The 21,972-nt window shown below is 38.4% G+C and overlaps 1 protein-coding gene across 2 annotated transcripts in view; it reads left to right on the plus strand.

Moving 5' to 3' along the window:
• Positions 1-231: 231 nt before the first annotated feature.
• PTPN4 (protein tyrosine phosphatase non-receptor type 4) overlaps positions 232-21,972 on the plus strand; it is a 206,525-nt gene continuing 184,784 nt past the window's right edge. Inside the window, exon 1 of one of the 2 annotated variants that reach the window (XM_055316224.1) lies at positions 232-328. The gene's annotated coding sequence lies outside the window, so the exon portion shown is untranslated. The remainder of the gene's footprint in view (positions 329-21,972) is intronic. The other variant, XM_055316225.1, reaches the window with a different exon arrangement.

The raw sequence follows: 21,972 nt of genomic DNA on the forward strand, positions 1-21,972 counted from the left end.
GGCCGGGCTTCGGCCGGCCCCGTCCTCCCCCGCTCCGGGCTCCCCTCCCCCGCGGCACTTCGGGGGTGTGTGGATTATCTCATCCCCGCAGGGAGGTGGGAGCGCGCCGCCCGCCCCCGCCCCCGCCCCCGCCCCGCCCCCGCCCCCGGCGGCGCCGGCCCGCGGCAGTCCCGCAGTATGAGGTGGTGCTGGCGGCTCGGGGCCGTGGCGCGGCCGCTGCGGCGGCGGCTGCTGGGGGGGCGCTGACGGGGCCCCCGGGAGCTTCCCCGCGGCGCGCCCGGGCCTCCGGGCTCTCCTCCGGCCGAGAGGACGCGGCTGTGCTACGAAGGTAAGAGGCTCCGGGCTCCCGGCCGGCCTGTCGGCCCTGCGCGCGGCGCCGGGCTGGTACCTGGGCGTGCGGGGCGGGCAGGGAGCGCCAGCCGGAGGCACCAGCTTGGATTCCAGGGGCGACGAGTGATGCTTGGCCTCCCCCCCCCCCCCGGCCCCCGCCTTCTTCCCGGGACCTCGGCTCCAGCAGCTCCTGGGGGTTCTGGGGGGAATATGTTGTGGGTGAGCGAAAGGAGAAGGGGCTTTCCACGGGACCTGAACTCTACGTACGGCTTGGAATCTGAGTTTTCCCATTGTTGGTGGGATTCCACCCCCCCCCCCCTTTTTTTAAATTGGCTCCTAGGAGCGCCTCTTGCATATGCCGCCTGGGCAGCTTGTCTGTACCATTGGAGCGTTAAGCCTCTTGTGATTCTACCGGCTTCTCCTTGTATTTAGGAATCTGCAGTCGGGCCAAGAAAAAGTTGGGATGTAGCTTAAGTGGACGCACCGATGCATTTCCCAGGGTCTCCTTAAAATGGGACAGCCTGCAATCGCACGGATCCGTGTGCTGGTGTTTCCGCGAAAATTGGAGCGGGAGGCTCTAGTGTCTAGGTTTGCCGTATACAGTGACAGCACCATGGGCAAGAATGATTTTGTAGGATTTTCAAGCGCTTGTTCCGGGGAAACCTGTATATCTACAATATGCCAACTGCTTTTATTTTTATTATCATTTATTTATTTATTTATTTTACCAACTACTTTTAAATCAGAGTAGGAGTAATATTTAGGTTTATGCGACCAGATCTTGGATCTAGTCGCAACAGTACAGCTTAGCACAAGTTTATGGAAGGGGGGGGGAACCCCAGGCCCCCAAAAGTATCCGACTTGTAAAAGATGATTTGAGTAAAAAGACTATGGAACAGTAAAAGCCCGGACATTTTTTTTTATCCTGATTTTTGAACCTTAACATGCCAGAGAGAACAATTATTTTTCGTTTTTTTTTTTTTTTTTTTTTTTTCAGGGATGAGGAACTGACCTTAAAATAAATGGTGGTTCAGAGTCCAAAGTGTGCTTAATGGAATAGAGCTAGATATATCAGTTAGATCTTAAATTTGATGAAAATAGAAATTAAACCTATAGATCTCTTTCAAAGATTTATCATAAGCAAAAGTTTGTATAGAACTTCTTTACTGACTCATATTAAATAAGACTGCAATCTTTTGTTGACTCCACAATTTTTTGTCAGAATAAACTTATGCTCCACTTACCACAAAAGCTATTTTTATGTCTCTGTTTTTTTTGTTGTTGTTTGTTTTGTTTTAATGACAGGTATCTTTGTTACCATTTTTCACTGGAACATGTGCATGGGTGGTTTGGTTTATAAGAAAAACATGGTCTTTTAGTACATGGGATATTTATGATTTAGCTGATGTGTTCTAAACATCTGGTAAGAGATTAAAACACACACACACACAAGGAGCCATTACTATTCTGTAGTTTCTATTAGCAGTGAATAGTTTAAATTTTATTAAGTTAGAAAATCTCAGGTTCCTCAAAAGTACTAATGGAGAGGAAAGGACATTCTTACTGCCGGTTTCCTAACCTGCTTATAGCCTTACTGCTGTGGGTATCAAATTGTTTCAAACTTGTGGTTATTTTCTTACTTTCTAACTAAATATCTTTTAAAATGTCTCTACTAACTTGGTTACTTTAAATTTGTGACTCCCAATTTCTAATTTAGGCTAGGCATAAAACCAGCATTGATTGAACACACTTGCTAAAAATACTTTCTGGGTCAGATGTACTTAGAATGCAGCCTCAGGAAAATTCATTTGACCTGTTCTAATGTGACCAGTGTACACTTCATTATTATTGAAGGACTTTAAAAAATTATAGACTCTCACAAATTAGATTTCAGCAGTTCAGGCATAGAAGCCTAACATTTTTTAATGTATGAAGTACTTTACGTAGGATAGTAATGAAGACTTCTTTTTTTTGACTTTTTTCATTAAAAAAAAATTATGTGACCCCCCCCGAATATTGTTAATCTCTCATTTGTATATTCAAAATATTTTAGTTTTATCTAACACAATTAATATTAGTTGTAAAGCAACAGTAAAATGTGCAGTGTTATCTCTTTAGCATTTATTTGGCTTGTTCTGGACTCTTTAAGGGGGGATCGTTGGTCATGTTTTTGAGTAAATTATCTTTAAGGACCAAGGTAAGAGAATGCCAGATAAATTTCAAGGAGACACTGAGAGGACCCTCTTCCCCCGCCCTTTGTGAGTTAATATGGTCAGTTTTAAGCAACAAGAAAGCTTTAAGAATTATGTAGAAGTGTCGCTTGGTGGAATGTCTAAACTTGAATGTTTAAATGTTCTTTATGTTAGTTTTTAGGAGTGTAAAAATGATGACCTTATGAGAAATGTTAAAGTCTTTTTAACTTAATGTAGCTGAGTATGAATTTTGTTTTTCTTTGTAATTGCATGTGTGTTGTGAAGTTTTTTATATGCTGTAGTCTAGATTTGTTACATTTGTCAGTTTACTAGATTAAGCTGTGAAACTGAAGATTAGTTTAACATTCTGGAGATCCTTTTTTATAACTGTTTACCAGGAAAGTATTGTTAAGAGGAATGTGTTATTTCTTCATTTAATATTAATTAGTAGTACAAATGGTGAGAAGGAATGTAATGTAGAAGTACTGTAGTACTTTATTGCTGTGGAAGTGCAGTATCTAGGGACAGTGTAATTTATCTCTTTTCCTTTGCATGATTGGTCAGTAGAGTCATATTTAAAATAGGATGGGAAATAAGGGGGGAATTTATTACATTCTCTTCTAATTCATTAGCGGCATTTCCCCCTACCTTCATTCTTTATTTTGTTAATCTTAAGTAGCTACACTGGAAGAAAGGTGCAAGTATTTGAAAAAATTGGTAGGAACAGATTGAAAATTAGGTACCGTGGCTTATCTTGAAGGGAAGATATTAATTGGGGTGTTCTTCTGTTTGTATCTTTTTTTTTTTTTTAAGATTTTATTTATTTATTCATGAGAGACAGAGAGAAAGAGAGGCAGAGACTCAGGCAGAGGGAGAAACAGGCTCCATGCAGGGAGCCCAACATGGGACTTGATCCCAGGTTTCCAGGATCAGGCCCTGGGCTGAAGGTGGCGCTAAACCGCTGAGACACCCGGGCTGCCCATGTTTGTATCTTTTAATAAAGCTGTTATATAGAGGAGTAGAAAGAAAAAAGTATCCAAAAGGGAAGGATTTGCTGTTATGTGCCAGACAGTGTAAAGGGTCTCCTCATGTTATCTCACATAATCATCAAGTATACTTTGTGAGGTAGGCATTATTAATCTCCTGCTTCCTCCTTCCCCCAAATGGGGTAAAAGAGAAATGAAATAACTAGTCTAGGATCACACTGCTAATAAGCAGAATTAAAACTAGGTCTGTCTGACTCTGAAGCTTACTCTGTAGATTATGCTGTCCAGTTAAACTTTCTACAATGATAAAAATACTGTCTCTCTCCACTGTCAGGTATGGGTAGCCATTAATCGTGTGTGGTATGCATCACCGGAATGTGACTATCATGCCCAAGGAACTGAATTTAAGATTGTATTTAATTTTAACCATTTTAAATTTAAATAACTAGATATTCCTAGTAGCCATAATATTGGATAGCACAGCTTTAGATCTTGCTGCCTAGAAAATCTGAGTCTTAGTGTTGAATCTCTCACTAGTTTATATATGACATTTAGGCAAATTATTTAGTTCTTGAGCCTCAGTTTAATCCATTGTGAAAATGAAGAGGTTGTCACCAAAAGATTATCTCTAGCATCCCTTCCTATTCCAGAGTTCTGTGATTCTTATTAAAATGTACAGTGGTATTTAATATTTGAAAGCATATCTGAAAGGGCCCCTCTTTCCAAAATACTCACCCCTTATGTAAACATTTTTGTTTAGTCAGTTTTTCTTTTTCAGAAGAGTTTGTATAAAGCACACATAAAGAATGATGGATTATTCCCCCTAACCTGTTGTCCCGTCCCATGTCCCCCTCCCCCCCCCATTATTAAACATTTTTTTAACCAAAGACAGTACTTTACCTTGGAACAAAGTTTGAATCTTTATTTTTTTAAAAGATTTATTTATTTATTTATTCCTGATAGACATAGAGAGGCAGAGACACAGGCAGAGGGAGAAGCAGGCTCCATCCCGGGAGCCTGACGTGGGACTTGATCCCAGGCTCCAGGATCAGGCCCTGGGTTGAAGGCGGCGCTAAACCGCTGAGCCACCCAGGCTGCCCTGCCTTCCCATTTAAGAATGTGTTTGTTACAGTTCCCTGTTACTTATCAAATTAATTTCAAACTTACCGGCTTGGCCTTGAAGACTTTCCACCAATTTCATCTCACTAACCTTGTTTCTCGTTCTTGCTTAAAAAGAAAATGTTCTTGTTTTTTCCTCTGCCCTTGTTTTCTCAGTTTAAACATTCCTGTGTTTCCTTAAGTCTACCTCAAAATTCACCTCCCCCCCCGAAGAATGCTGCTTAATCCATTTTATAATCGGTTTTATTTTAATTAATTAATTAATTAATTAATTTATTTATTTATTTATTAAGATTTTATTTATTTATAGAGATAGAGAGAGGCAGAGACACAGGCAGAGGGATAAGCAGGCATCATACAGGGAGCCTGACGTGGGACTGGATCCAGGGTCTCCAAGATCATGCCTTGGGCTGCAGGCGGCGCTAAACCGCTGCGCCACTGGGGCTGCCCTAATCATCGTTTTAAATCCTGGTAATAAGCAACCTGGGGTTAATATATGATTGTTTAAATATAGTTAGCTGAGTACATCCTTCTTAAGTTTTTGCATGTTATCTATTCTGTGTCCTTAATAAAAATGTAAAAAAAAATTAAAATGGGAGTTCTTTTTTATTGCTGTAGGAGTTCACTTCATTGCTCAGCAATTCTGCATTAAAGAGTTACTAATTTAAAGGAATGCTGCCACAACATTCACCCTTAATCACCACTCTAATAGATATTTTTGTTTCTTTCTAGGCAGTTGTCCATATTTTTATAAATATAGTTGTATGGAGAGATACAATTTTGAGTTTAATATATTGGAGACATCGTATAGTAGAAGCACTGTAATGTGGGAAAAAGATGATAGATTTTGGAGTCACATTGATGTACGTTGGAATCTGGTTTCAAAAAAACTTCCAGACAAATTATATAACCTTCAAGCCTACTTCCTTGTCTATGAAATTTGAATAATAATATTGAATTGTCATGAGGATTAGGATAATACATGTAAAGCATCTAGCACTCTTCAAGTAGAAGAGATAGTCAATAAATGGTAGCTGATAGTATTTTTTTCGTTTGCCCATTTTCATCATCATGAATATAATTTAAGCAATTGCTTAGCAATTTAAATGATTTATCAATCAGGTCGTTGGTTTACTAATTAAAGTAATTTACCTTTAAACATTGGTTGTTCCTAAAGTTTCCACCCTAATAATCTGCAGTGAATATTTCTGCATTTAGCTTGTTTGTTTCCTCAGTTTAAAATCCTAAGAGTAGGGCAGCCTGGGTGGCTCAGCAGTTTAGAGGCTTAGCAGCTTAGCGCTGCTTTCGGCCCGGGGTGTGATCCTGGAGACCCGGGATCAAGTCCCACGTCGGGCTCCCTGCATGGAGCCTGCTTCTCTCTCTGCCTGTGTCTCTGTCTCTCTCTGTCTCTCATGAATGAATAAATAAATAAAATCTTAAAAAAAATCCTAAGAGTAGGATAATGGTCCATTGGTATGAATATTTCTGTGCCATGAATATTTCTATGCCAGATTTCTCTCTTAAAGAACAATGAACAGTGGTTAAACGTCTGCCTTCAGCTCAGATTATGATCCTGGGGTCCGGGGATTGAGTCTCCCTCTGCCTATGTCTCTGCCCCCTCTCTGTCTCTCATGAATGAATAAATAAATAAATAATCTTTAAAAAGGAAAAAAAAATAAAACAATGAACATTCTTGTTTTGGGGAAGAAAATGGTATTTGATTGTAAAGTTTTACCTCATGGTTTTAATTAATGTATTTGGAAAATTTGGTTTATTGGGAAATGTAGTGAATACTCATTTATAAATATGTGAATTAAGCAAATATTTGAATACCTATTAATAGGGATCAGTGGTATACAGGTAAATAAATGATTGTTTTCCTTGAGCTCTAATTCTAGGATGGTAACACATGTCAACAAACAATTACAATTCAGAGTGACAAGTGTAATAAGATCTGGGGGAAATGAGAAGTAGCATTTGAGCAGTGTCTTTGGAGGATGGGTTGGAATTGATCTGGGTAGAGAGAACAGCATGTACAAAACATCAGAAGTATGAAAGGATGCATGGTGTGTTTGGAGAATGCAAGTTGCCTTGTATATGTCAGTCTCTGTGAGATGGGTCTTATGTCTGTGTTCCTGTCGTGTAGTGTATGTTGATTATGTGGGATTATTATCAGGCTCCTCAGTAGGGAGCCTGATGTGGGACTCAACCATTTCTTATTTACTGGTTGATAATGAAACCTTTTGATGATCCTTGTTTGGGCTATGAATGGAATTAAAGTAGGAACTTTAGAACTTCCCAACTGGTGTGCCATGAATGGCTTACCTGTGTGCCAGAGAGCAATGTACCCATCAGCCTATTGGATCTGGGCATATTGGAACTCCCAGATGGTTTCTTTTGACCTCACATAGTCTTGGCTTATCACAGTGTGCTAAAAAAATACTTCATTTGGTGCCAAGGTGGGAAAATGATTGGGATAAGGACTGTTTTGGAGTTTCTTAAGTATTGGAAAGTTTATGATACCCAGTCACCCTTGGTATTCCCACATGTGATAAAAAAAATATAACCAATACCAAATCCTAAAATAAACACAAAGGTCAAATCAAAGTCCCCCTTTTAACCTACTTTTCTTTTCTCTCCCCTCCCCCCCCCCAATAGTTAACTTTATTGCTTTGTGTGTATTTTTTTTGGTGCTCCTACATTGCTAGTGCCCTACACAAGTGTTTAGTCTGCCTCTTGGGAAATCAGAATTTACATTGGGGAGCAATTACGGGTATTTAAATAATGGAATAAGATTACATGTGAGTTCTGAAAGATAACTCTCGACTTGTAGATAATGATTTCATTGCAGGGATGTGAGGGTGTGCAAAGATGAAGTTAGAAATAGTGTAGAGAGACCAGTTAGGATGCTTTTGCAGTGGTCTAGGTGAGAATTTGTAGCTGGAAATGGGGAAATGGAAATAAGGATGTGGGACTTGAAATGAAAACGGATTAGGTAGTTTCAATAGAACTGAGTCCATTTGGATATAGGAAAAGAGGAAAAGAATTGATACTAAGATTTTTTTCTTTGGGCAGCTGGAAAGGGAGGGACAAATAATTTTTATTTTTTTTAATTAAATTTATTTTTTTTTAAAGATTTTATTTATTTATTCATGAGAGACAGAGACAGAGAGAGAGAGGCAGAGACATAGTCAGGTGGAGAAGTAGGTTCCATGCAGGGAGCCCGATGTGGGACTCGATCCCGGGTTCCAGGATCACGCTCTGCGCCAAAGGCAGGCGCTAAACCGCTGAGCCACCCAGGGATCCCCCCAAATAATTTTTAATGAGTAATACAATGAGCCAGGCATTTTGCTAGGTACCAAAGTTGTCATGCGTTCATACAGAATTTTAAAAATTAAGCTATTTTGGAATAATTTTTATAAAATATTTATTTGTTTGTTTATTTATTTGGGGGGGAGAGAGTTCGAGAGAGTGCACAAGCAGGGAGAGAGCAAGTCCTGCCTGGGATCTTGACTTGCTCATATGCAGCAACTAAATGCATGTTGGCAGGAATATGTAGAAATGATATGCTGTTCTTAGTGTATCACTAGGACATGTACAGTGTTGTCTCACCACTGTGATGTTTACCCTAAACACATTGTTATGTTCATATCTAATAGGTTTTTTAAATGATTTTATTTATATATTCATGAGAGACAGAGGAGAGAGGCAGAGGGAGAAGCAGGCTCCCCATGGAGTAGGGAGTATCAACCAGTAAATAAGAAACCCCAGGACCCTAGGATTTTGACCTGAGCCAAAGGCAGATGCTTAGCTGCTTAGCCACCCAGGCGACCCATATCTATATTAGGTTTTTATACTGTAAAGTCGTCTTTTTTACTTTTGTAATTGATACTCTCGTGGGAATTGCTCCAAGGCTCCCCAAGTATTTTTTTCCTTGTCAGACCTCTATTCACCAGTCTTTGGGACCACTAATGACTTTTGCCTGAATCAGCCACTACTATGAAAGCTGCCATCTTATTTACTGGTTGATTGTCTACTGATTTTCTTCTTCCCCATGCATTTGTTTACTCATTCATTTATTTATATCAGTATGTACTCATGGATTTTTATTCTTATTCAGTGGGTTTGTTATCTTTAATTTTTTTTTTTAATGTTCAAATTGACCTAGATTTGGCTAGTGTGACCACCCCCCCCCCCTCAAGATGACTCCTGAGTCTTGCTGATATGTCCCCATACTTTGAGTTATTCCTTACTTTCCGGTGCAAGATGTCCCAGACTAATTTTCTACTTTTTCAATTCTAGCTCTGGAATCATGCATTTTCCCAAGGAATTTGGATCTCTTTTAGTTGAGGTAGTATCTAGAAACCAAGACTTGGGGCAGCCCAGGTGGCTCAGTGGTTTAGCGCCGCCTTCAGTCCAGGGTGTGATCCTGGAGACCTGGGATGAAGCCTCACGTCGGGCTCCCTGCATGGAGCCTGCTTCTCCCTCTGTCTATGTCTCTGCCTCTCTCTCCGTGTCTCTCATCAATAAATAAATAAAATCTTTTAGTAAAAACAAAACAAAACAAAAACTTAGACTCCTCAAGTATTTAAAAATTTGTTGAAATTTTATTTTTTAGTTGGTAATATAGCTGTTTGGGTCAAATTTCAAGATAGATAAAAAGCTGTGTATTGAGTCTCAATACTGCTCTATCCTTGCCTTCTCTGCTTTCTGTAGTTAACCACTTTTATTTTTTTTCTATTATTTTACCAGTATTTTTGCAAATAGAAACAAGATAAAAATTACTATTTCTTTTTTCTATATAGACGACAGCATATTGTATTAATATTTTATTTTATTTTTAAAAAGATTTTATTTATTCATGAGAGACACAGAGAGAGAGAGAGAGAGGCAGAGACTGGCAGAGGGAGAAGCAGGCTCCATGCAGGGAGCCCGAGGTGGGACTCAATCCCGGGTCTCCAGGATCACACCCTAGGCGGAAGGCGTCGCTAAACCTCTGAGCCACTGGGGCTGCCCATATTAATATTTTATATTACAGCTTATTCATTTAAAATATATGTTGGTGATCCTTTGACTTTAATATACAGGGAGCTCTCCCTTTTGTGTTTTTTTTACATAGTGACATACATGTTCTCTTGTGTGGATATGCTATTAGGCTGATTCTAATTATTTAAACTTCTCCTACTTCAATTTTTTAGGCCCCTTTGTGCAGTTCATGAACTTTCACCTTTTCTGTATGAATTCGTGCTCCCATTAGCATTTTGCATCAGTGAGCTGTCTTTTTTTTTTTTTTTAAGATTTTTATTTATTCATGAGACGCACACACACACAGAGGCAGAAATACAGGCAGAGGGAGAAGCAGGCTCCATGCAAGGAGCCCGATGTGGGACTCGATCCCAGGACTCCAGGATCACACCCTGGGCCGAAGGCAGGCGCTAAACCGCTGAGCCACCCAGGGATCCCCCAGTGAGCTGCCTTACTCTCTGTACAAAAAGTCCTCTGATGGACAGTCGGAGAAGCCTTTCAGATTCTGTAGCCAAGCAAAAGACTTACTGTGGTAGTTTACATAACTAATATAAGGAAAGGAGAAAGGGATGAAACTATTATTTATGGAACTCTACTGAGTGTTTTAAAATATAATATCTTACTTAATTCCCTTAGCAACCCTATAGAATAGGTAGTGTTATTCCCTTTCTATAGATGAAGAAGTTGAGGCTCAAAAATCTGAATTGTTTAGACTTTCACAGCTAGAACATGGCAGATTTAGGTTTTGAAAGTAGGTTAATTTGAGTCCAGAATCTGTATCTTTTCTCCTGCTGTCCTATTTTCTGTCTCCTATTTTTGAATTCCTGAATTCCAGTCTTATAGCTGGAGCTTTCTCCTATCTGCCATATGCCTTTCATCAAGAACCATGAAATTAGTCATGTTTCCCTATTATGTTTTTCCTGTTTGCTGGGGTAGCACCTGCTTATCTGACCTCTACCATGAAGGCCCTGCTTTCCTGGGTTGCTGCCTATTGCCTGCTACTATAGCTGTGGATACCATTTTTTTAACTGTTTAGATTGTCTCTCATTATTGCTGAGTTTCCCTTTCTCTAATTTTTCCTGCTGCATCCCTTTTACCACTTGAGCTTCAGTTTGGCAGTATGAAGCTTGGGCAAAATTTCTGAAATTTTGGAGATTGATTTTTTTTAAAAGCTCATCGTATTTTTTTTTTTTTTTAAGCTCATCGTATTTTGTTTGGACTTTTAAAATAAGTCTCCTTTAAGTGCATTCTGCCATTGGTTTTGCCCTTTTTAATCCTCTTCTGCACTGTAGCCAGAGTGATCTGACATTCACATCCGATCACATTACACGCTGCTCAGAAATTTTTTTATTGCCTTTCCATCTGCCTGTAAGATAAAATCTAGACTCATGCCCCTGTCTGCCTCTCCAAGCGTCATCCCATATTCCCCGGTATTCACAGTGCCTTGCATATAATATGTGCCAATTAATACAGACTACTTTTTGAGTAAGTAGAATGATGAGTTTTCCAAGGAGGTGGAAATTATTTAGGAAATATTTTTAAAGTAATGTTGATGTTCTTTTTCTTTTTTAGTTATTTCTTAGTGCATGGAAGTAAAATATTTTTACAAAATCCAAGGATTTCCAAATTGTTTTTATTTACATTGGAATTTAAAAAATCTCTATACTTGGTTTATTTACATGTCCTACTTACCGTTTCCAGTTTAATACATACTGTGATCAGTTCCTTTGCTTACTATAGAAACTACCAGGGAAATGGGGAATCTTCATTGGGAAGAGTTTTGTGATTTGGCAAAGTTCTTAGGTGATTGAGATATTGTGACTCACCTTGCATGTAAATTATTTAGGTCAACAATTACTTAATATGCAATTCTGGGATCCTCAAGGCTCTAAAAAACAAAACCTTTTATAACAAATTTGACAGCCAAATATGACCGAAACTGATGTGAGGCAGTCTAAGGAAATTTTAAATAGCCTTATGGTTAATACAGGGTTATTATCCTAGATCCAACCATGAATCTTACTTAATAGAATGCATTTATACAGTATCACCTCTGTATAACCCAAATATTCTGAAATTCAGAGGTGTTTTCTTTTTTCTTTTTTTAAAATATTTATTATTCATGAGAGACAGGCAGAGAGAGAAGCAGGCTCCCCTCAAGAAGTCCAATGCGGACATTCTCTGGTTTCTGAGGCTTTTAATAATCTGTACTGTTTTAATTCTGGTGTAACTAGAATATTTTGATAAAAGCATAATAAGTAGTTCCAAATTCTTTCTAAAGTCAGTTTTGAATATTTAAAGAGGTAGTACCCAGTGATGATGATGACAATGGGCAACATTTATTAGGTGTTTTTAAGTGTCAGGCACTGTGCTAAGGACTTCTTATGTATTACCTCATTTAATATTATTACCTCATTATCTACAAGTCGAGCAACTCATATGAGGAAGTTGAGGCACAGAGTGGTTTAGTAACCTTCCAGAGTCATAAAGGTGGTAAGGATTTGAACCTTAAAACAGTCTGATTTACTGAGTCCATATTCTTAACTATTAAGAAATATTACTTTCTATGTATGCTAATAGTTTGTATTTTTATAGTTTTGGTCCCATTGCAGAACCTTCTCTTTTCTTTGAATCTGACAATAAAATTAGCATAAGACTGACAGTTATTTTCAACAGACGTAAGGACTCATGAGAATGTATGAAAGGTCATAAGATGATATTACGAACAGATAGATACAAAGCCATGGCTTTCCCACTATTTAGACTTTACATCATTCTTTTAATAGCTCTGTTTTATTCTACAGTTGATCCTTGAACATGGGGATTAGGAAGTACTGACCCCGCACAGTCAAAAATCTATGTGTAGGGTGCCTAGATGTCTCAGTTAAGTGTCTGCCATCAGCTCAGGTAATGATCCCAGGGTCCTGAGATGGAGCCCTGTTTTGGCCTTCCTGCTCAGTAGGGAGCCTGCTTCTCCTTCTGCCCCTCCTCCCTGCTCATGCTCGCATTCTCTCTCAAGTAAATAAATAAATAAAATCTTAAAAAGAACTAAAAGGGGCACCTGAGTGGCTCAGTGGTTGAGGATCTGCCTTCAGCTCAGGTCGTGATCCTGGGATCTTGGTATCTAGTTCTGCATCAGGCTCACTACAGGGTGCTTGCTTCTCCATCTGCCTATGTCTCTGCCTCTCTCTCTGTGCCTCTCATGAATAAATCTTAAAAAAAAAAAATCCATGTATAATTAGGCTCCCTAAGAACTTAACTGCTAATAGCCTACTGTTGACCAGAGCTCTTACCCATAGTAACTTAACACATATTTTGTATGTTCTGTCTTATATACTGTATTCCTACAATAAAGTAAGCTAGAGAAAAGATGTTATTAATAAAATCATAAGGAAGAGAAAATATATTTACAACACTGTACTGTATTTATTGAAAAAAATCTGCATGTGAGTGAACCCACACAGCCCAACCTGTGTTAAGAGTCAGCTGTATTCTCTTTTGTTGAGAAAAATACTGCTTTTGACTCTCTAAGTTGACTTCATAGCCAGTGAATCTCCACAGTTTGAAACATTTCATTAAACGTTTAGGTGCTATAAGCTCTGTTGTTTGTATTCAGTTACAAATAAAACTCTGCTTATATGAAATAGTTGCTTTCTAAATGTAGAGTAAAAATTCTAGAGGCTAGCATTGTTTTTTTTTTTCCCATCTAAAAAATGCTCTACACTAAACCTCTAACTAATAAAGTAATTTTTGTTGAAGGAAAAAGGAGCACCAAAACCTGAAAGATGATACTTTGTATGCTACATGACTGGCCCTTTTTGGACAAGAAAAAAAAAAAGAATATTTTCACTATGAAAGATTAACTTTATTCTTGATGTGTCAAAGGTAGGGAACTAAAGAATAGATACTTAGAAAGTGGAGAGGGAGAGAGGGAAAGACTGGTGGCTGCCCAAGTTGTTTCTAGTGCTTAGTTAGGTCATGAGCTATAGACAGGAGAGAGTAGTTTTTTTACTCACTAGAACTGTTTGTTTATTTTACTGTATTATCTTCTGGATTGTTTAAAGTCTCTTTCCCCAACTAGACTGTTAGCTTACTGAGGGAGGAGGTCTAGGTAAATACATATTTATATCTCTAGCATCTAGTACTGTGTCTAGCAACTAGGAGCTGTTGACATATTTACATGAATAAACAGGTGTATTGAAGGCACAGGATTAGGGACCTCTTTGTGGGCCTAAGTGGGTCTAGGTCTCTCTCTCTTTCACACACACACACACACACACACACACACACACACATGCACACGGAATCAAATCAAATGGAACTTTATTATAATTATTTTTTAAGATTTTATTTATTCATGAGAGAGAGAGAGAGAGAGAGAGAGAGAGAGAGAGAGGCAGAGACACAGGTAGAGGGAGAAAAGCAGGCTCCACGCAGGGAGCCCGACATGACATGGGACTCGATCCCAGGTCTCCAGGATCAGGCCCCAGGCTGAAGGCAGCGCCAAACTGCTGAGCCACCAGGGCTGCCCTCAAATGAAACTTTAAATGCTGTGATATATAAATAGGAAATAATGAGATTGAAAGGTTAAATAGCAAAAAAAAAGGGAAGGCCTCATAAATTTGCTACAAGAAATGGTTCAAATTATTTTGTGTTGTTTATAGCTTAGAATAAATTTCAATGTAAAAGAATAAATTTCAAATTTCTTTGACACGGTAATTTAGTTTTTTTTTTATATTTCATTCATTCATTCATTCATTCATGAGAGACAGAGAGAGAGAGAGAGAGAGAGGCAGAGACACAGGCAGAGGGAGAAGCAGGGTCCATTCAGGGAGCCTGATGTGGGACCCGATCCTGGGATTCCGGGATCACACCCTGGGCCAAAGGCAGCCACTCAACTGCTGAGCCACCCAGGCGACCCATAATTTAGCATTTTTTTTTAAAGATTTTTTTAAATTTTTATTCATAGAGATGCAGAGAGAGAGAGGCAGAGACACAGGCAGAGGGAGAAGCAGGCTCCATGCAGAGAGCCTGACGTGGGACTCGATCCATGGTCTCCAGGATCATGCCCTGGGCTGCAGGTGGCGCTAAACCGCAGGATCATGCCCTGGGCTGCAGGTGGCGCTAAACCGCTGGGCCACCGGGGCTGCCCTAATTTAGCATTTTTAATGGGTCTGTAACAGTTGAATAGAGGACATTTGGAAAATGCTGCCTGTCCATTAGTAAATCAATGTGTAGGCCCAGTGCTATGCATTCATGTCTAAAGTGATTGATTTATATGTGATTATCTGGGATACATTTTTGTTGTTGTATATACTATTTCTTAAATAAGAATCTTCTTGCATAAATTATTGTATAATTACTATATAAATATTGTTTGGTGTGTTAAATATAAAGAGCTAAATTTTAGAGCAAAACTCTTGCTACATTTGATTTTTTTTTTTCCTTCTGTGGGGTATCAATTTTATAGTTCATGGTTTCATAGCTCTGTCCAAGGGAATTTGACCCATTCAGTTTTATATTGCCTAGTTCAGTTCAGAAGGGTTGAGGGAGTCTTTGAATGTAGTATTGTATCAGCAAGCCAAGTTACTCAGTCCAGTATCTTATACTATCATCATTGTAATTTACAGTTACATCCAAAGTATTATATAACAATTTAAGATTGTAGCAAAGCAGATGGTTCATTTGAGGACATTCCATTTAAAGTTATAACTGTAAGAGATTGTCACCTATCCAGAAAACTTTTTGTGAGTAATTACTTGACACTTTTGTATAACAGATTTTATTGTATATGCTTTTATTAAGTGTAAAACAGCATTTGAAAGGAATATTTTTCTTCTTTCTCAAGATTTTATTAAAAATTTTCAAACCCATGGAAAAGTAGCAAGAATGATATATTGAGGGACGCTTGGGTGGCTCAGTGGTTGGGTGTTTGCCTTCAGCTCAGGGCATGATCCAGGGTCCAGGGATTGAATCCCATGTTGGGCCTCTCTCTCTGTCTCTCATGAATTAAAAAAAAAAAGGTATATTGAAACCTATGTAGCCTTCACATAGATTCACATGTTGCTAACCTTTTGCTACTTTGCTTTCTCTGTGTATATACTTTTAATATCTGTAAACTATTTGAATATTGCAATCATCATGATCATACACTTTACCCTAAATGATTTAGCATGCAGACATGCATCTTATGGAAAAAACACCCCACATTCTCCTATATAATCACATGATCACACTCAGGAAATTTAGCTTTGACACAGTATGGTAATCTGAAATACAGTCTATATTCAGATTTCTGCATTTATACAGAGAAATGCTTTCTACTTTTTTCCTTCCTGATCCATGATTGGATTAAGGATGGCACATTCCATTTGGTTGTCCTGTCTCTTAATCTATAGTGCTTGCCCAGCCTTCCATATCTCCTTTCTTACTCTCCTCACATTTTTGAAGAATCTGGGCTAGTTGTTTTGTAGAATGTCTCTCAATTTGGCTTTGTCTGATTGTTTTAATATTTTTTCATAATTAGGTTGGGGTTAAACATTTTTGGCAGGAATATTATATAGCTGTTGTGTTTTCAGTGTATAAAGTCATGGTGCTTATGACAGTTTTGGTGATATTAAATATGATCATTTGGTTAAGGTGGGGTTTGACGAATTTCTCCACTATAGAGATACTTTCCCCCTTTTGTAATTAATAAGTAATCTATGGGATGATACTTTGAAATTATGTGTATATATTGTTCCCCAACAAACGGTTACTCATTGATTTTAGAATTCATTGATGATTTTTGCCTGAAACAGTTATAATAGTTGTAAAATGGCACTTTTCTGTTTATTACATTTGTCATTTGATGTTATTCTATAAAGTAATTTCTCTTCCTCACTTAAAAATTAGTATCAGGTTAAACCTGTGGATTCTTGTTTTATTCTGAGCACTATCTAGTTATTATTTATTTTGAAACTTAAATGGTCTCATTTGGCTGGTGGGAGTCCCTTTAAACTGCCGGTCATACCTTTTGACTTGTTCTCTTCAGATTTTGAGGACTTTATTTTTTTTTTTTTAAGGTTTTATTTATTTACTTGAGAGCAGGAGCGAGCATGAGCAGGGGGGAGGGTAGAGAGAGAGGGAGAAGCAGACTTCTTGCTGAGCAGAAAGCCCGATATGGAAGGAACTTCATTCATCCCAGGACCCTGGGATCATGACTTAAGCCAAAGGCAGACATTGCACCCTGAGTTTTTACTAACCCACACAGGATATTTCGTCTGACCTTGAATTTTTCTTGTCCCAGCTCTGGAGTCAAGTATTTTTCCCAAGGAGTCTTGAAAATTTCCTTTTAGTGTGAAAAGTATATAGGCATGACATAGCTTCATTGAAGTATTTTTGCTTCCAGGTTCTAATAGTGGACAGAGGTAGCAAATATGTGTATATTTAAAATGAAATCCTATTGATACCTCTAATTCTATTCTAATACTAGAATCTTCTCCCATACCATATCTGACATCCTGCCTCCTATAGTGGAACCCCTGGCTCCCAGTAACATTAATATATTTATTCATTTGTTCAGTAATATTATACATACCAAATAGTTTCAGAATGCTGCAACAAGATCACTTTTGGACAGCAAACTTAGTAAAATTCAAGGTTATTTTTTACATATCTTTTGATTTGTTCTCAGATTAAATGCTGTTGTAGGTATATCATGAGCAGGTGTTAGCAAATTGTAGTCTGCTGGTCAAATCTAACCTGGCATCTGTTTTGTATAACGTGTGAACCAAGGCCATTTTTAAATAGTTGGGAAAAAATTAAAAGAATAACATTTTGTAACATTATTAAGTTTTGAAAATTATATGAAATTTGAACTTCCAGTATCCATAGTTTTATTGGAACACAGCCTCACTTGTTTATTTATTTTTATTTTTTAAAAATATTTATTCATGAGAGGCACAGAGAGAGAGAGAGAGAGAGAGAGGGAGAGGGAGAGAGGGAGAGGGGCAGAGGGAGAAGCAGGCTCCATGCAGGGAGCCCGATGTGGGACTCGATCCCAGGTCTCCAGGATCATCACGCCCTGGGCTGAAGGCGGCGCTAAACCGCTGAGCCACCCGGGCTGCCCTCACTTGTTTATGGCTGCTTTCATGCTACAAGATAAGAGTTGAATAATTGTGACTGAGATTGTATGGCCTGTTAGGCCAAAAATGTTTTCTGTCTGGTTCTTTTTAGAAAAAATTTGTCAACGCTAGTCAAGAATATTGTGTTCAGTAGTTACTAGAATCTTTTTAACCCTCTGTGTGGTTGTGCTATCTACTTGATTTACAGTTCATTTGTTAATTCCATTTTAAGGTAAAAGGCAATTTTTAAAAATGATTGAATTTTAGAACTAGAAAGGAACTTAGAGATCATTTAGTTCTGCAACGCCCGATAGGTCAGCCTAGCTAAATATTACCATTTAAATTTAACTTCATTAAAAAAATTGTTAGTCATGTGAGCCACATTTCAAGTGCTCAGTTCTATGTAGTGTGGCTGTTATGTAGGACAGTGCAGATTGTAGATCACACAAGGTTTTTTTTTTTTTATCATTTTACAGATGAAGAAATTGAAGCTCAGAAAGATGTAGTGATTCTTCGAAGGTACATCAGAGCTAGAAAGTAACAGAATCAGAATGTTAAAGTTTACAGTGAAACAGTGGTTTATCAGGTTTACTAGTGTAACAGCAGTTGTTGATAGAAAAGAATGAGACCTTTGCCTTAGGCTGTGAAACCTTTTCTTGCTAAATTCCATCTGAGTGCAGCATAGTAACAGAAATATTTGTTTTGAGAGCTTAATAATTGGCTGAATGAGTGTTTGATTTTTGCTGCTTTGCCCATTCATTTGCACTCATTTCCATTCATTTTTTGCAGTAAGATTCCATTTGAATATTGATTTATAAAATTTGCTTGGGAAGCTGTTGGGAGAGGTTAGAAAGAATAGTCTATGCTAAACAAAATAAAGCAATAAAATTCTGCTACTGATTTTCAGTCCACTTGTAATTCAAGATATAAAATCAACATGCAGGGCAGCCTGGGTGGCTCAGTGGTTGAGCGTCTGCCTTTGACCCAGGGCCTGATCCTGGAGTCCTGGGATCGAATCCCGCGTCGGGCTCCCTGAATGGAGCCCGCTTCTATCTCTGCCTCTTTCTCTGTGTCTCTCATGAATAAATAAAATCTTAAAAAAAAATAAAACTAACCTGCAACAATTAGTTGCATTTCTTTACACCAACAATAAAATATTTGAAGAAGAAATATAGAAAACATTCCTATTTACAATAGCATCATAAACCTAGGAATAAATAAAATATTTAGGAATAAGTTTAATCAAGGAGGTGTAGGATCTGTCCATTGAAAACTTGAAGGCATTGATGAAAGAAATGAAAAAGAACACAAATAAATGGAAAAATATTTTGTATTCATGAATCAGAAGAATTAATATTATTAAAATATCCATACTGCTAACACCATCTATAGATTTAGTACAATCACTATCAAAATTCCAATATCGGGATCCCTGGGTGGCGCAGCGGTTTAGCGCCTGCCTTTGGCCCAGGGCGCAATCCTGGAGACCCGGGATCGAATCCCACATCAGGCTCCCGGTGCATGGAGCCTGCTTCTCCCTCTGCTTGTGTCTCTGCGTCTCTCTCTCTGTCACTGTGTGCCTATCATTAAAAAACAAAACAAAACAAAACAAAACAAAACAAAATTCCAATATCAAAAAAAACAAAAACAAAATTCCAATATCATTTTTCACAGAAATAGCAAAAACTAATCTTGAAATTTTTATGGAATCATAAAAGACCCTAAATAGCCTAAACAGTCTTGAGAAAAGAACAAGTTGGAGATGTTATATTCCTGATTTCAAACTATACTGCAAAGCTATAGTGATCAAGACAGTATAGTACTGGCATATAAACAAATACGTAGGCCAATAGAATAGAATCGAGAGTCCAGAAATGAACCCCTGCATATACAGTCAACTAATATTTGACAGGTGAGTCAAGAATACCCAGTGGAGGAAGGATAGTTTTTTTCAATAAATGGTGTTGGAAACCTGGATATTCACATGCAAAAGAATGAACTTGAACCCTGTTTTATACCACCCACAAAAATTAACTTTAAATGGAGTAAAGACTTTCTTTTTTTTTTTAAGATTTTATTTATTCATGAGAGACAGAGAGAGAGAGAGAGAGAGAGGCAGAGACACAGGTAGAGGTAGAAGCAGGCTCCATGCATGGAGCCCAATGTGGGACTCGATCCTGCCCTGGGCTGAGGACGGTGCTAAACCGCTGAGCCACCCAGGCTGCCCAAATGGAGTAAAGACTTAATTGTAAGCACTGAAGCCATAACTTCTAAAAGAAAACATAGGGAAAAGCCTTTGATGTTTGTCTTGGCAAAAACTTTTGACACCAAAAGTTCAAGCAGTGAAAGCAAAAATAAACAAGAGGGACTACATCAGATTAAAAAGCTTCTACCCCACAAAAGAAACAACAGAATGAAGAATTAATTTACAGCATGGGAAGAAATATTTACAAACGATCAGATAAGGGGTTAATATTCAATATATATATATAAAAAAAAACTCAGCAAAAAACTTTCCAATTTAAAAATGGAGAGAGGATCCAGATAGACATTTTTCCCAAGAAGACACACAAATGAGGAACAGGTATATAGAAAGATGCTCAACATCACCAGTCATCAGGGAAATAAAAATCAAAGCCACAATGAGGTATACCTCACGTGTTAGAATAGTTGTTTCCAAAAAGAGAAGAGATTAACTGTTGACAGGAATGTGGAGAAATGGGAACCCTAGTGTACTGTTGGTGGGAATGTACATTGATAGAAATTATGGAAAGTAGAATAGAGGTTTTGAAAAACCTCTATTCTATACACACACACACACACACACACACATATTATTCAACTATCAGAAGAAAGTAATCTGCTCTTTGTGATACCATGTATGGACCTTGGGGCGCCTGGGTGGCTCATTGGTTAAGTGTCTGCCTTTGGCTCATGTAATGATCCCAGAATCCTGGGATCAAGGCCCGAGTTTCGGGGGGGGGGTCCCTGTTCACTGGGGAGTCTGATTCTCCCTCTTCTGCCCCTTCTCCTGCTTGTGCTCTCTCTTGCAAATAAAATAAATCGTGTGTGTGTGTGTGTGTGTGTGTGTGTGTGTGTGTGTATAAGAATGGATGGACCTGTGGGCATTATATGTTAAGGGAAATAAATGAGACAAGAAAAACATGTAACTTTATGATTCTATATATGTGCAGAATCTTTAAAAAGCCAGTGTCATAGAAACAAAGTAGGGGGATCCCTGGGTGGCTCAGTGTTTTGGCGCCTGCCTTTGGCCCAGGGTGCGATCCTGGAGTCCCGGGATCAAGTCCCGCATTGGGCTCCCAGCATGGAGCCTGCTTCTCCCTCTGCCTGTGTCTCTGCCTCTCTATCATAAATAAACAAACAGGGATCCCTGGGTGGCGCAGCGGTTTGGCGCCTGCCTTTGGCCCAGGGCGCGATCCTGGAGACCCGGGATCGAATCCCACATCGGGCTCCCGGTGCATGGAGCCTGCTTCTCCCTCTGCCTGTGTCTCTGCCTCTCTCTCTCTCATTCTATGTGACTATCATAAATAAATAAAAATTAAAAAAATTAAAAAAAAATAAACAAACAAACTTAAAAAAAGAGAAACAAAGTAGAGTTGTGGTTGCTAGGAGCTGGGGTGGGTGGGGGAAATGGGGAGAGGTTGGTCAAAGAGTATAAACTTATAAACAGTTATAGAATAAATAAATTTGGGTGGGATGATTCACATCGGTGTGATGATTTATAGTTAATAGTACTGTATTATATACTTGAAAGTTGCTAAGAGGGTAGATCTTAAATGTTCATACCACACACAAAAAATTATAATTATGTGAAGTGATGCATGTATTAACTAAGTTTATCATGGTAATCATTTTAAAATATTCAAGATTTTTTATTAATATTGCCAATAGTAATACTACTAGAAGTAGTATCATTTGACATTTATGTAGCAATTTAAAAATTATAAATTATTTTTCAAGTAATTTCTACTGTCTTAGCTAATGTTTAAGCTCTAATCCTCAGTTCTTAGCATAGTACCTGGAACATAGTGGATGCTTAGTAAATATTTGATTGAACGAATGGATCTTGGAGGTAGAATAGAATGATTGTAGTTGCTTGCATCTGGCACGGTGGGTCTTATACTTTCCAGTGTAGTGTTGAGGTTGCATAATTTCGATAAGCCTGTTACTTCATCTGTAGAAATAAAGTTATTA

The sequence above is a fragment of the Nyctereutes procyonoides genome, unplaced genomic scaffold, assembly GCF_905146905.1.
Source record: "Nyctereutes procyonoides isolate TBG_1078 unplaced genomic scaffold, NYPRO_anot_genome, whole genome shotgun sequence".
Lineage (NCBI taxonomy): Eukaryota > Metazoa > Chordata > Mammalia > Carnivora > Canidae > Nyctereutes > Nyctereutes procyonoides.